Source organism: Saccoglossus kowalevskii, chromosome 15 (genome assembly GCF_978046115.1).
Source record: "Saccoglossus kowalevskii chromosome 15, keSacKowa6.1, whole genome shotgun sequence".
In the NCBI taxonomy this organism is placed as follows: domain Eukaryota; kingdom Metazoa; phylum Hemichordata; class Enteropneusta; family Harrimaniidae; genus Saccoglossus; species Saccoglossus kowalevskii.
Window position 1 is genome coordinate 4,732,401 of NC_140655.1, and position 16,595 is coordinate 4,748,995.

Below are 16,595 nucleotides of genomic sequence, written 5' to 3' on the forward strand. Positions count from 1 at the left end.
AACCAGTTTTTTAAAATTCGTTTAAATGTATTTGAATGCATTTCAGTTCGTAGATATTAATACAATAAAGATAAAACCATACTTTAAGGACTGCCATGTAATTTCTGACCATTGGTGAATATGCTAGATAACGAAGTACTCAATTGAGATTCAATGTTGGATTTCTGTAGTGAAGGGATCATCATGGGCAATAAACAACTCTCAATTAACGTAGTGCCATTCACAAACATTACTTATTAATGCATGGTATAATCTTCAACAACACAAGTAATTATCTCACACTGACTTTTGCTTGCATTATTCAGTGCACGAGTCTATGTCGTTTTCATTCATTGGATTCACTAAATATACATGACACGAACAGAGGTGAACTAAAAACAAGATTCCAAACTTTGATTTAATGATAACACTCATAATAACAACATGAACAGAAGAATGTTTATAAAACGTGATATAAAGATATATTTGTCTAACCATAAACACTTGATGTTGATACTACACAGACATATAACGTACTTTGAAAAAATCCTAACAATGGTATAATATAATATCAACAATGTCGAATAAGAAAGCGATCAGAAATCCACCGGCTTTTTGGAGGGAGGATTGTTGCTATTAATATGTGCATAGACGTATATTAGCATACATTTTCTACGTCATCGCCATGGTAGTCACAATTACACCAAGCACAACAGGTTTCATCGGTGCATAAACCAGGAAGTTACATGTATATGGTAAAAACTTGGTAAAGACACTAATTATGGAATAATATATGCAAATATGCAAATAAGCACCAACAATATACAATGTATGTTGTCACCACCGCACCCATGATAGCACCAAGTGAAGATCGACAGAGAAATGAAAGATATGACTTAGTCAACAAGCATTAAAATATGCAAACATATGCAAATATGCAAAATATCACACACACTACATGCTGACAGCACTGGACCCATAAGTTCAATAACTACACTAAGTTTGAAGTCACAAATATTACTCTATACGGACTTGGATCCATAATATCCCCTGCAGCACCTACATGCTGTGGGATAATAATGTAACTAATTTTTTCCTTGAAAACACATGATAGTATAGTAGGTTGGCTAACTCGCTCTGAAGTTGAATCAAGGCTTGCTTTTATGCATAGCCAATTGCAGTTACACTACAACTGTATAGACCAAAACAATATACTGTCATCTATATCAATATATCATCAAAGAAAACTTTGAATGTGTAGTAGCAAAGTGGTCAAAGGTCACCTAAGGTCAATTTGTGGAAAAAATGTTATGCCAAATAGTCCCCAATCCTCCAAACTCTTTACTATGCACGCAAGTGTTGCAGATGAGTAGATATGTAAAAGGTCAAAGGTCATCAAATTACCATCACAACATTTTTGAGAAATGTTTTGCCAAATAGTTGTCCCCAAACCTGCAAGTAATTGTTTGAAGATTAGATTTGAAGATATGTAAAAACAGGTCAAAGGTCATCCAAGGTCACCCCAAATTTAGGAAAAAACATCTGGTCCTACTATAGCCGCCCACCATGTAAACATAATGTTTGTTAGTGTTGTGGATGCCAAGATATATAAAAGTAGGCCAAATTGTGGAGGTTTCTTCAAAAGAGGCAGCCACAAAATTTACCCGAACAAGCCATACAGTTAAAATAAAAAACTTCAAAAAATACCTAGTAAGTACTGAATTGCACAAAACTTTTTTCAACTCTTCAAATGAATGTATAGCTTCTTCAGGCTAAGTTGGTAAACATTGACCAAAGCATTTTAAAGATAGCATTAGACAAAGGCAAGTGTGACGCACAGATAGGGTAACTGCAAAAGCTCTCGTGTTTTGTGCTTCGCACACACAGGAGCCAAATACCTACTAGTATACACTGATTATGTTCCTTAAAAGCGCATTATTTTGCTAAAATAACTCAGAACATTAGAAAATATGTTTTTTTTAAACATAACCAAATGTGGCAGACGTTACGCAAATTAAGCAGATGCACTTTTGATCTGAATTTGAAACAAAATAATTTGTTGACAAATTCAGATTCAATTCATGCCAACTGACATACACATAATCTATGTATTCTATCACTAGTGTTATCTTACAATACTACATAAACACTGTCAACAGTACACTTCCAATAATAAAAGAAAGGTAAATGTGGTTATTTACTAACTGCATGTAATAAATGATGAACTAAGGACATAAATACTGTTTACAGATCTTTGATATCATTCCTGGTTCTCAAGATATCATATATTTAGTAGGCTTAATTTAGAGTATGCTATAAGGAGGTCGGACATCATCTCATATAATGCCAAAATTGAAATAAATGTTAATAACCATAGCTAATAATAAATCAAATTGATGGAAATTGTGTGTTGAGTAATAACTACAGTATTTCTGCCTATACAATTGTTGCAATGCCAACATTAATCACACAGAGACCCAATAAGCAACATTTTATTTCTGTGATTATGGTCATTATGACACATACTTTTTGGCATATAAAAGTTAAAGATAAAACAACTGACCTTTACATGTGAAAACCTACTTAACATAATGACCACTATTTTGACCCATAATTCTTAGTGTTGCCATGGCAACAATACTATAAGCAGAAATACAATTGGAATTGCTCATACGATATCACACATACAATTTCAGACAATTTCATATATTATTTCTTAAGATCGGAATGACGTCTTTAGGCATCACATATGTCAGAGAGTATTTCTCTTCGAACTAAAAATGGCCAATCACCATACTCTAAATTAAGACTACTAAAATACGCAATATCTTGAGAACCAAGGGCAAAGATCCATAAATGGTTTTAATTTCCGTATTTTATACTGTATTAATGCATCCTGAGAACACTATGTTATATAAGATGGACAACAATCTAAACAAAGTCCATCACCCAAACATTTGCATCCAACACTGACTTAAATTCCGATCTGAACTGCAAAAAGTTGTCATATACTCTTGGTAGTTCAAGAACACATCCACACGTGTGTCCAACTGGTCTGCGTGCAAGCCCTGTTAAACTAGTAAATTGCACAGATATTTCATCCTTAATTAGTAAATCTGCACCTGTACAAAATCGCAGGAACTTCTTCAGCATGGATTCATCAAGTCCACGTAGAAATCTTTGCAGATGGTTGGCAACTTCATTTTCTGTACAAGATAAGTTGTCTGGAAATTTCAAAATCTTCAAACCCTTTCGTGCTGTAGGTTTCAGTTTACCATATATTTCTGACAACTCAGCATATGATAATGGCATACATTTGAACATTTGTTGCCAGCAATCAATAACATACATAGGTTCCTGTATCATTTCTTTGTGTGCTATCTCATCTACAATAGTAGCTATATTATGGCATGTAGGTAATGATTTGCACTGATGGCTATCAAGTATATCAGTCAATTCATCTTCATCTACACTGGTGAAATCATTAACTGCTTGCTGAATCACTTGGGCCTCTGACTCTGGTAAGAATAAAGCGTATGCTTCAGCTATGCTGCTATGAACACAACCATAAAAGCAATGCTCAAGAAATGGTGGTGCCAGATTAACTGGGAAATATCACTCTTGTTTCCATCCAAATTCTATTATTCTAGCAACTGACATCCACTGTTCCTTGCCATAGTCATGTCTAATGCATGGAACCTTATATGTAGAACCCATAGTGCATTGTTCGTAAAAAGAATCCCAGAATTCAGACGGACAGTCTCTTGTAACACCACCCGTGTCCTCGCCAGCTTCAGTAACACCATTTGGTAACACCATTTCAATAGTAATTATGTCAGTTCCAACTCGCAGTGAATCATCATTAAATGCATTTATCATTTCTTTCAAAACATTTCCACGGTGCACACGAATAGTTCTTATAGTTACTGCTGGGATAGTGGCATTATGGTCAGTGGTTGAAGGACTCAAAGGGCCAAATTCAATTTCACTATCATCTTCATCAGGAACTCTATCATATACATGTAAATCTAATCCTGTTGCATTAATACCATCACTGGTTGACGGCTCTTGCTCATCATTCATCACATGACCACTGATTGACAGGCCAAGATCACCTCTCACCACATCATCACCACTTGGTAGTACTGTATCTGCCATACAATTTACATCATCACTTACGAGTACACTGACATCATGCGAACAAACAGCTATACTATTGGATTGCATACAAGAGATGCACTGCTTCACTTCAACTGCATTGACGTCATTTGAACCAAGAGATTCCCCAACGTTGCAAACTTGTGCTTTATTTTGTGTACGTGGTTTACGGGTACTGGCTAAATAAAAACGCAGTGAAGTCAGTTTTGTCTCAATGAACATCTGTCCTACAGTGATGTTCTCATCCACAATATTTTCCGTGAAATCACAGATGTCAAACACAAAATCACTTTCTGGTCCCTTCGTTGATTGTCCATGTGGGAAAAACAGACTTAGTCCTTCTTTGAGCAAGTCAGTTTTGTTGGCTTTTTTATGAACTTTTAGTTTCCTTGTACCACCACCCTGCTTGGTCCGTACATGCTTACTGTAGCTCACATCTTTCATAATCCAACCAATTTCAACTTGCCTGTAATTTTTCTTGGCATTTAGGTTGCCAACCAATTTACTAGCGGTTGTTTGACGGGTTGGACAAGATAAACTTTCGTTATCATCAGAAGAATCACTTTTTTCAGATGATGTAGCTGATTTCAGTTTCATTTTTTTTCTCAGCTTCTGAAAGAGAAGTTGTTTGCGTTTGGCTTCAGGAGCGCTTCGTCTGCAAAACTGGAATATAGCCAGTCTATCACCATACTGTTTAATATACATGGCTAGTTGTTCATCATCCATGAATCTGATAACACTACTATCAATCTGAAATAAAATAAATATGATACAAAAATCAAATCAACCGAGCCATACAGAAAAACAAGTGATTCTCTCACTTGAATAATAATTATTTATTTAGTGCAATAAACAAATGAACAATCAAAGAAAGCTTAGAAAGAACTCTCATGTACTGAGAGTATTGGAGACAAAAGACAATGTAACAGACCATCTATGTACCAAGTTTCATTGAAATGTGATTAGAATAAAAAAATTATAAATTGTTATGCTAATTATGGAAATAGTAGATTTTAACCCCAAACTAATCAGGCTTGCACATTGACCTAGAGCATTTATGTACCAATTGAATAATTAGTACTGAGAAAGCTTAAAATTGATTTAATTATGCAAATTAGCTAATTAATATGCACAGATTTTCACCTAAAACTAATCAAGTCTGCGCATTAGCTCAGAGCATCTATGTACTAAGTTTCATTAAAATCCAATGACTGGCTCTTTAGATATCAGTGAAACAGTCATGAAACAGTTAAAAATTTGCTAATTATAATGCAAATTAGGTAATTAATATGCATAGATTATTACCAAAACCTAATCGAATCTGCGCATTGCAAAGACTCCTTTCTGTGCTTCGCACACGGAAGTAAAAAATATGATAAAACAAGTCTTACTAAATTACATAATCCCTATCCCCCTCATGACAATTTCTGTGCAATACCTACAACACAACCAGTATAGTACTTCTGTGCAATGTTTCAACTGAATCCACCAAAAAAATACTGGTAGCGAGGAATCAGCACGCACATGGAAAAATGTAAAATCTCAAAATGTAACCTAATAAACATGATCATTATCCAATGTTTGAATCACCCAGTTCATCTTCGAGAAACAGTTCCGGGCATGTTTAACCATAATAAATAAGCAAATTTGATGACTAAAACTTTGAGCAAATGACAACGAAAATCTTTCTGCATCTGTACATCATCATACACTATATTTAGGTCAAGTTTGAATGAGATCGGTCAAAGCATGTTCAAGAAATGGCTCCGAGTGCACAGACGAACACAAAGATGGAACTCGTCTCTCCGAAATTCATTTCAATTGTGTAAGAAACTTTGTGTGTAACTTACTAATAACACTAAATCTCCCAGATTGTGCACCAATTTTGAGTGTAATTAGTGTATTAAAAACAGTGTCTGCTAGGGTACATTTTTTTAGGACCATAGCATAATTTTGAAATTAATATCTGAAAACATGCTAATTATTACTGGTGCCCGAGAGGCAGTGCAAGTAGGGCATTCAGTGCCGTCTGTGTGTATCTATGTATGTGTGCATGTATGTATGTATGTATGTATGTATGTGTGTTTGTTCACACCAAAAACAAGACCACCTATGGTGCTTACACTTGGCATGTACATTCACCCAGCCGAAAATAGAGCGTGATATATTTTGGGGGTCAACAGGTCAAAGATCAAGGTCACAAGAACCATAAAAAAAAAAAGTTCGGGCTATAACATCTCAGCCTCAGGTGCTTAAACTTGGCATGTACATTTACCCTGACGGAAACGGGACATGTTATATTGGGAGGGGGGCAAAAGGTCAAAGTTCATGGGCATAAAGCCCCAAAATACAGTTTAGGCTATAATGTCACATGTCACAGGATAAAAAAAACACAATATTTTGGGATGTTACTTTACAGCCACAAGGGCTACGGTGCTTATACAATTGCTTGTCAACCTGATGAAAACTGGTCGTGGCATAATATGTGGTTCAGGCTATAACGTCACAGGACCTAAACACAAAAGGTCAAGGTCAATCATATTTCTCTGAACTTGCAGTATTAAAGTCTGGTGGTCGTTACGCTGTGTCATGTTTGATATGGGTATCATAGCGACATATACAACACATGTAAAATACATTATTTGTTTACTCGAAATTGGATAACGCACGATAACCTCCGGCCTTTAAATCAGTTCATTCAGATGTGTATTCATCATATTTATACGTTCTGTAATGAAATATATATCTGTCCTCAATTATGTATATCCACCCTGAAATAAGCTAGACCTGACATGTAGGGGTCAACGGGTCAAAGTCATGTTGTTCAGTACAGATAGTTGGTAATAAATTTGCTTCTGTATAATTATTACACTCTATTGGGCATTCCACTGTGTTGAATTTTTGGTGTTTAAGTTGCTTGATCATAAGTTGTAGTCACTATGTGTTTTTATTATAATATTATACATTATGCTGATCGTGAAAAATGATTATTTGATGGGAATATGTATTCGTAACTATCTGGCCATTTGAACATTGTCTAATGTCTGCTATAAACTTCCACTTCTACTACTGTCTACTGGGAGTGTCTGCTAGCTTCAGCTCATCCACGACACAAGCCAAACACTGGTCCTACCATCTGGGTTAAAAGACCCTAACCCCGCGATTGACACGATTTCTCTCGTATTTATCTCGCCTGCTATTTAAGTTCCGTCTGATTCCCGCCAAGTGTCGCGTGCTGTCCGGCCCCCATACAGCAAAACTGCCTCGGGGTCAAATTTGCTTGCTAATTAACGGAGCATAAACATAACACACATCTGTTAAATAATCAATTCACTTTCCCCAGACTTACCTTTTCTCTGGCTAGCGCTGTTATTATTGTTTCATCTATTCCGCGTTCTCGTAAAAACTGGTTGAACTTATCATCATCTGCCATTGTAGACCAGAAAACTTACATAAAACATAAAAGCATGCCAATGAACCGGAAGTACATTCATATTTAAAATAAACGCTGAGGGCGCAATAAACTCGTTATAACGAGAAAAAACTTGTTATAATGAGAAAAAACTCGTTATAACGAGAAAAATAAACTCGTTATGACGAGAAATAAACTTGTTATAACGAGAAAAAACTCGTTATAACGAGAAAAATAAACTCATTATAACGAGAAAAAACTCGTTATAACGAGAAATAAACTCGTTATAGCTCGTTATAACGAGAAAAATAAACTCGTTATAACGAGATTTTTTTATTATTTTGCTAAGAGTATGGCACTAATACGCTTCCGGAGGTAAGACTGTGTCACAACGCGTTCTGTTTATTTCCAATGCGCGTGATTGCGTTTATTTTGTATTTTTATTTTCGAAATGTATCACTGGCTGCGTTTTTTATGTCTCGCAACTGAACGTCCAAGCTGACCTTGTTTTAGTTGTATGATACAGCGGCAACAATATTGCGAGGTGGGGCAGATTCATTAAAATCACTGTTTCAATTAAAAATGCTTTACCATGTGATTCATTGGAGTATTTCCCTTTCATTTCATTTCATTTTTTTTAAGTTGTGGTCAAATCTGGGTCAAGTTAATTTACCGTAAAATTATCGTGAAAATATTGCAGTATCAAGTCTAATGGCAGAAGAGAGTCAAGACATTATATTTGGAAATTTCACTACTAAGTGGAAACTGCAGAGAAAAATAGGTCATCAAGCCATTATATGAGTTTATATAATCTGTAACCTCCAGTGTTTATATTATCATAGATTAAATCTTAATTTTGTTGGTTACTTATCATAACTATATGGGTACATGACTAGTGGTGTATTGATTCAGCCTCGACGGAATCAACCCATTAGTGATTGAAGCAAATTATTTTATTGTCCTGTAACATGGTCGATTCAAATCGTCATTCAGGTGATCAAATAGTGTATTAATACCTCTAATAGACAACTCCGACATTCACAGCATGCATACTCACATATATCTAAGATAATAAACAGTAGTTATGTTTTTTTGTTTTTGTTTTATATTTATTCTAGAAATTATGCCAGCGGCGAAAAGTTGGAAACTCTCATCCGATGTTACGCTTTTCCTAGTTTCCAAAGAGCTGTCGATGAAAACAATGGGAAACCATTTCTTCCGAAACCATTGCTGTACCTGCTTGTGGGAAATATTGTGACATAAATTGTAAGTGAAAAGTACAGAGCCCTGGCTGTGTGAAATAAAAGCGCACATGTTTGGATACTTTGCAACAACCCATTGCACATGTTTATTTTTAAGACTGCTGATACAGTCACTGGATTGTGTTGTCAGCAGAATTTGAGATACATACATCCTGTCTCTCCCTGTGGCATAATGGTATGTCTCAGACAGTGACATGGTGATTGTGAAATACCTTGGAATGTGCTGAATCCAGTGTTGTTGGCAATGAAAATAGATATGACATCATTGACCCGAGTCTCCTACTTTAAATTGGTAGAGCCTGGATTAAGAGTGGTTTTTTTCACTACCAAAATTGGCATCCTCTGTACACTGATTTGTCGGCTATTTCGAGATAACCAATCATTTCGTTATATACATTTTATTATTTGCATGGCCATAAATTAGCTAGGGTATTTAAGTTGAGACATAAGGGAAAATCTTTAGTCAGGAAGGTGACCTGACTTGATCCTGTAACATCTTGTGATGCTGATTCCTGACTCCATTGAGCTGTACCCTATATAGGGGTACATATGCAGACGTGCTGTGCAGTAATCCCTGCTGATCAACAGGAACCACTGAAGCTCACTGCCTGAACTACTCCCGTTGTACCAGTGCTACCAGTAGCAGCAGATAGCAGTGCAGTTGCCGATACTCCCTGGACACAGAGCACGAGTTTAAATTGTAGTGCAGCTGCTTCGCCAGTGTGCCAGATACGAAGGAACGCAACATTGCACATTGCTGTCCAATGGAGAGTGTTCCCTGCAGCATCGATCAAGTCTCTAATTTATTTTATTTTACAGTGTATCCCCCTCCCCTTGCTGGTTCCAGTGACCAGCATCCCTGTTATTTGTTTATTAAAGTACAGGAAACCGTATATATTGTGTTGTGTTGATTTGTTATAATCGTTACTGGTATATTTCTTTCTCTGCACAGTCTCAGTTGTGGTGATATACATTCACCAAACGATCCCCACCCCGTGACAGCGGACGAGCTGAGAGGGAGGAGACTTATTAGATCAGCACGCTACCAGAGAAACAAAGACTATTAGACCGGTATTAAAGACAAACTCCCCGATCCTGAATACGGTGTAGCCCCATAAAGCCCCCCCCCGCATTTAACGTCACATTGGTGGCAGCGGTGGGATACAACTGGTGCAGAGGAGGTGAACCAGAGAAAGCAGATCAAGGCAACTCCTGTTACAGATCAAGAAATGGCAGAGAAAGATTCCAGTAGAAAGTATCCAGACTGAACCAGTAGCAGATCCAGAAATGGCAAAGCCGATTCCAGTAGAGAGTATCCAGATTGAACCAGTAGCTGATGCAGAGCAAAGAAATGATCAGCAAATTTTTGTTGATACATTAAGAGAAATACAGTTTGCACAAGCAGCAGCTGGTGATATTGCAGAGTTTAAAGAACCAGAGGAGACTGAAAAGGAGGGGGTTGTGCAGCCAGAGGGTAAAGCGGATGAGCTGCCGCCACAGGTGACACCAACCTCTGGCTATGGGACCCAAGAAATTAGTAAAGCTGAACTGTTGACTGGCAGTAGAGTTACAGTGGAAAAGCGGAGTAAGCCAGCAGTAGCCGAGAAAACAGATATACCATGGAGGCTGGATACAGCCACACCACGGTACCGATCAGCATTGAGAGGGAGACCAGCTGACAGAGCAGATGACTTATGGCTTGGGTACCCCCGGGCACAATCAACTGGCAGATGGCTGACGAACCCCACCTCAGATTTATTTGAGGAGGTAAAAGAGAATCCAGAGCTGGTAGTGAGACCAAAGTTGTACAGAGAAAAAGCACTGAAAGGAGAGGAGGCTTTCCATCAGAGGGGCATGTATCCTGTGACAAAGCCTAGCATAATTCCAGAAAAATTTAATGGGAAAACGCCATGGAGAGATTACAAAGCCTATTTTGAGCAAAGTGCAATTGTAAATAATTGGGATATGGTACACAAGTCCAGGTATTTAGCAGTGAGTTTGTCCAGTTTGGCGCAGAAAGTGCTGACCCGAGAAACAGATGGTGGAGAAATTCCACACCAAGAGTTAGTCGCAAGATTGGACAAGAGATTTAGTCCCAGTGGGCAAGCAGATACCTATGCGACAGAACTACGGTCTAGGCAGCGGAAGAAAGATGAAAGTTTGCAAGAATTGGGTGAAGCTATATGTGATTTAACAGAGATGAACTACCCAGGTATGGATCCTGCTTCCCAGGAAAGGCTAGGCAGGCAGTATTTTAAGAATGCCATCCCTGAAAAGGAAATAAGAGACGGTATATTCAGAGCAAATCCAAAAACATTTGACCAGGCGATACAGGCTGCATTGGAGACTGAATCACACGTGATGTCAGAGAAAAGGAGACTGGCTGAGCGGTGCCCCAAATTTGGCAGGGTGCTGAATGCTGAAGGGGACTCGGAGATGGTAGAACTAAATGAAGGAATAAAAGAAATGGGGGTCGGAAAATTCCAACCAACCCAGATAGGAGAGCAGTCATTCGGTGGAGGGAAAGATAAAAGACCAAGAAGGTGGGGCCAGATGGGAATTGAGTGTTACAGATGCGGAGGACGAGGGCATATTAAGAGAAACTGCGCAACTCCACCAAACGGGTATGCGGGAAACGAATCACGACCAACCCCAGGGGCCAGGGCTGGGTCGGGAATGCAGACAGGCCCAGGCAACCCCAACAAGCAGTAAAAATGTTGCAGGGACGGAGGGGACAGGGTACGCAGGCAGGGGAGACAAAACTAGAGGAATCGGATACAGCGACCCCCCCAACAACTGAAAGTAGACCCCTGCCTACCGTACATGACTATACAAGGGCAACAAGCGGTATATTTGTGGCAGGCAGAATAGGTGGATTACAGGGATATTTTTTAATAGATACAGGGGCATCAGGAACCCTGTTGTCAAGAAAACATTATGAGCGTATACCTGAGATGCAGAGACCTGCATTGGAAGCCATGACAACTCGGATCCGGCAAGCAGACGGTACCTTGATGAAACAGCATGGTGGAGCTAATATGGAGGTACGCATAAGTAAATACAAAACCACAGCCGATGTGATTGTAGTGGATATGGAGACTGATGCAATTTTGGGGATGGAATTGCTGATTACCTTAGGCTGTGTAGTGGACATAAAGAATCTACAGCTGAAATTTCTGGATGAAATAGTCCCATGTTATGACTGGAAGGCCCGTACTCTTTGTGCCAGAGTGGTGCTGAGAAAAGCAGTTGATATTCCTCCTGGCAGTGAAATGTTAGTACGATGTGATGCTAACAGAAAGATCCCAGGCTCTCGGCAGGGAATGGTGATACCGACAGATAGAAACCCGATTGCGGAAAGAGGAATAATGGTGGCAAGAGCATTAGTATCAGATTGTAATGGGGTAATACCAGTACGATTGTTGAATGTAACCCCACACCCGATACATGTAAAACAAGGCACTGCGGTGGGGATGTTGGAGCCGCTATCAGAGGGGGAAGGTGTGGTTACAGCAGAGAGGGATAAAGAAAATGAGGTACCACTGAAAGAAAAGCAACTGCCAGAATATTTGCATGATATATGGAGGCGGAGTACAACAGAGCTGGATGACGGTGAAGCAGAAAAGGTAGCGGCATTGCTGATGAAGTATGCAGATGTATTTTCCAGGGGTGATGATGATATGGGGTGTACCAATCTGGTTAAACACTCCATTAATACAGGTGAGGCAGCTCCTATTAGGCAACCCTCAAGAAGACTACCAATTTGGCAGAGAGAGGAAGCGGGGAAGCAGGTGGAAAAGATGCTGAAAGCCGGTATTATTGAACCAAGTTGTAGTCCCTGGGCTTCACCAATTGTGTTAGTAAAGAAAAAAGATGGTGGGACAAGGTTTTGTGTTGACTACAGGAAGCTTAATGATGTAACAATTAAAGATGCGTATCCAATTCCCAGAATAGATGACTCTCTGGACAGTCTGTCAGGCGCTTGCTGGTTTTCTACCTTAGATTTGGCTAGCGGTTATTGGCAAGTCCAGTTAGATGAAGAGGCACAACAGAAAGCTGCTTTTGTGACCTGTAGTGGTCTGTATAGTTGGAAAGTGATGCCCTTCGGCCTTTGCAATGCGCCCTCTACGTTTGAGCGGCTTATGGAGCGAATAATGACTGGATTGCAGTGGGAAATACTCCTGTTATATTTAGACGATATTATTGTATACGGCAGAGATATTGATGAGGAGTTGGAGCGTCTGGAAATAGTGTTAGGCAGATTGCGGGCAGCCGGACTAAAACTCAAGCCAAAGAAATGTGACCTGTGCAGAACCAGTGTAATGTATTTGGGTCATATACATGTAGTGTCAAAAGATGGTGTAGCGACGGATCCAGACAAAGCGAGAGAACCATAAAGGAGGGGCCAACGCCAAAAAGTGTAAAGAATGTAAGAAGTTTCTTGGGGATGGCGTCCTACTACTGCTGGTATGTACAAGGATTTGCCAAAATAGCAGTACCTTTGCATAGATTACCGGAGAAAAATGAAGTGTTTAATTGGGATACAGAATGTGAGATTGCTTTCCAGGTATTAAAGGAGTGTCTGATGTCCGCCCGGTACTAGCGTATCCACAGGAAACAGGAAAATATGTGCTGGATACAGACGCAAGTGAAACGGGTATTGGTGCTGTCTTATCACAGGTCCAGGATGAAAAGGAAAGGGTGATAGCGTATGGCAGCAAGTTGCTTAGTAAAGCGGAAAAGAATTATTGCGTCACAAGGAAAGAATTACTGGTAATGGTGAATTTCGTGAGATACTACAGACAGTACTTGTACGGTAGGAAATTCACCATCAGGACTGATCATGCAGCTCTAAGGTGGTTGTTGAGTTTTAAGTGTCCAGGAGGAAAAACTCGCCAGGTGGATCGAAGTCCTTGGGGGAATCTGAGTATAAGGTTATAGGCCAGGGAAAATCCACGGGAAAACTGACGGGTTATAAGGAGACCATGCGGGAAATGTGGTTGGCAGGGGAAACATAGCGCTGTGATTTCCAGGGCCGGAGAGTATAGCAGTTCATTGCAGGATACTCCCACTTGCATGAGGGACACAGAAAAGGTGAATATGGGAAAAGGAATAGTGGACACCAGGATGGTGGAAGCGGAAATGGAGACCCAGGTACAGGCTGTCAGAATTCAACCTAAGGTGAGTGGTGATCAGATAAAGGAAGCCCAGACGGCTGATGCGGAAATAGGTCCAGTAAAGAGGGCGAAGGAATGCGGAATCAGACCAAAATAGGAAGAGATGTCACGGTTGGCGCCCGCCGTGAGAGTTAATTGGGGAAGCTGGAAGCAACTCGGAATAAAGAAAGGTCGAGAGTATGCGACGGTTGTGATAAAGACATTAGAAGAGATCGATGAAAGCGAAAATTATGAACCAGTCAAAGTGCATTTTTGTGGAATCAGATGAGGAAGACATGAAATAGAACTGAACTATAAACTGTGAGTGAATAACCCTGTATGGGAAATTTGCACTGCCGTGAAAAATGTATTTACCTTTATTTGGGTGGCATATATATATTTCCATTTGGATTTAGTGTAACTAGAAATTTAAAAGTAGAAAACCCGCACTTGTGCGTGAAGAATAAACTACTCCATATTTAATTATTTTTGACGTATTCATGAAAACTAGTTTTTATTTTTTATTTGTGGCCAGAAAGATCTCAAACCACATTCCTACTGCTGGGCTGCAGACCAGCATTGGGAGTTTGGGGAGAGAGGTTAAAATTGACAAACAAAATGGCAGTCAAAAGTCAACTTGAGCTGTGACTTCTGTCCTTGATTTTGTGTACTATTTCGATTGAGAGGACAGACTTCAGATAATAATTACCACTAAATGTATAACCAATTTCAATTTTTCAAGATAATTTATGTCTGTGAAAAAATGCTATGAAATCAACCCCGGTGTGTTGAACTCAGGGGGGAATAATGTGACATAAATTGTAAGTGAAAAGTACAGAGCCCTGGCTGTGTGAAATAAAAGCGCACATGTTTGGATACTTTGCAACAACCCATTGCACATGTTTATTTTTAAGACTGCTGATACAGTCACTGGATTGTGTTGTCAGCAGAATTTGAGATACATACATCCTGTCTCTCCCTGTGGCATAATGGTATGTCTCAGACAGTGACATGGTGATTGTGAAATACCTTGGAATGTGCTGAACCCAGTGTTGTTGGCAATGAAAATAGATATGACATCATTGACCCGAGTCTCCTACTTTAAATTGGTAGAGCCTGGATTAAGAGTGGTTTTTTCCACTACCAAAATTGGCATCCTCTGTACACTGATTTGTCGGCTATTTCGAGATAACCAATCATTTCGTTATATACATTTTATTATTTGCATGGCCATAAATTAGCTAGGGTATTTAAGTTGAGACATAAGGGAAAATCTTTAGTCAGGAAGGTGACCTGACTTGATCCTGTAACATCTTGTGATGCTGATTCCTGACTCCAGTGAGCTGTACCCTATATAGGGGTACATATGCAGACGTGCTGTGCAGTAATCCCTGCTGATCAACAGGAACCACTGAAGCTCACTGCCTGAACTACTCCCGTTGTACCAGTGCTACCAGTAGCAGCAGATAGCAGTGCAGTTGCCGATACTCCCTGGACACAGAGCACGAGTTTAAATTGTAGTGCAGCTGCTTCGCCAGTGTGCCAGATACGAAGGAACGTAACATTGCACATTGCTGTCCAATGGAGAGTGTCCCTGCAACATCGATCAAGTCTCTAATTTATTTTATTTTACAGTGTATCCCCCTCCCCTTGCTGGTTCCAGTGACCAGCATCCCTGTTATTTGTTTATTAAAGTACAGGAAACCGTATATATTGTGTTGTGTTGATTTGTTATAATCGTTACTGGTATATTTCTTTCTCTGCACAGTCTCAGTTGTGGTGATATACATTCACCAAACGATCCCCACCCCGTGACAGCGGACGAGCTGAGAGGGAGGAGACTTATTAGATCAGCACGCTACCAGAGAAACAAAGACTATTAGACCGGTATTAAAGACAAACTCCCCGATCCTGAATACGGTGTAGCCCCATAAAGCCCCCCCCCCCCGCATTTAACGTCACAATATCATTGCTTCCATGTGTTTTGGGAAGAAGTAAGACAATGCTGTAACATATATTCACACCATCGTGTTTTGTACAACCTTAATTATGTCCTTCCTCCCAATATGTGCTCCCTTATTTTCCTTCAATGACCCCAGAAATACAATGGCGCTAATCGCAGGTAATCGAACACTGGCAACGCTATGACAAAATACGTATTAACAGAACCTACCTAACCATAATTTGGAATGACATTTTGGATGAGATGTAGTACTATGGTGGTACTATAGTGTGTAATACTTATTGATATTTCATCACCGTAACATCTGTTTCGTGACAGATATAAATATGATGACCCTGAACTTCTGAAGATCATGAGAGTCCTGAAAGATGTAAATAAATCGTTTGGGAATGGACTAGTAGCTGACTTTGTCCCATTATTCCGTTATATACCTACCCCAGATCACCCACAACTTGAGGAAATATCTGACGGAATGGCTAAACATAATTCAACATCAGATTAATGAACATAAACTTGTAAAAGGTAACACAATAAATCCTGATTATCTTTTCGGAAGTTATTTCTGGTTTAATGAATTGTGTTGGTAGTACGGTGTTGGTAGAAAATTAAATACGGTCACTGTAACCGACCCTGGGCCAATGGTAACAACAGGGGATATATTTCAG

The 16,595-nt window shown here is 39.4% G+C and overlaps 1 pseudogene; it reads right to left on the reverse strand.

Annotated features, from left to right (window-relative positions):
• Positions 1 to 2,910: 2,910 nt before the first annotated feature.
• Positions 2,911 to 7,570, reverse strand: LOC146733869 (uncharacterized; annotated as a pseudogene).
• Between the last annotated feature and the right edge of the window lie 9,025 nt (positions 7,571 to 16,595).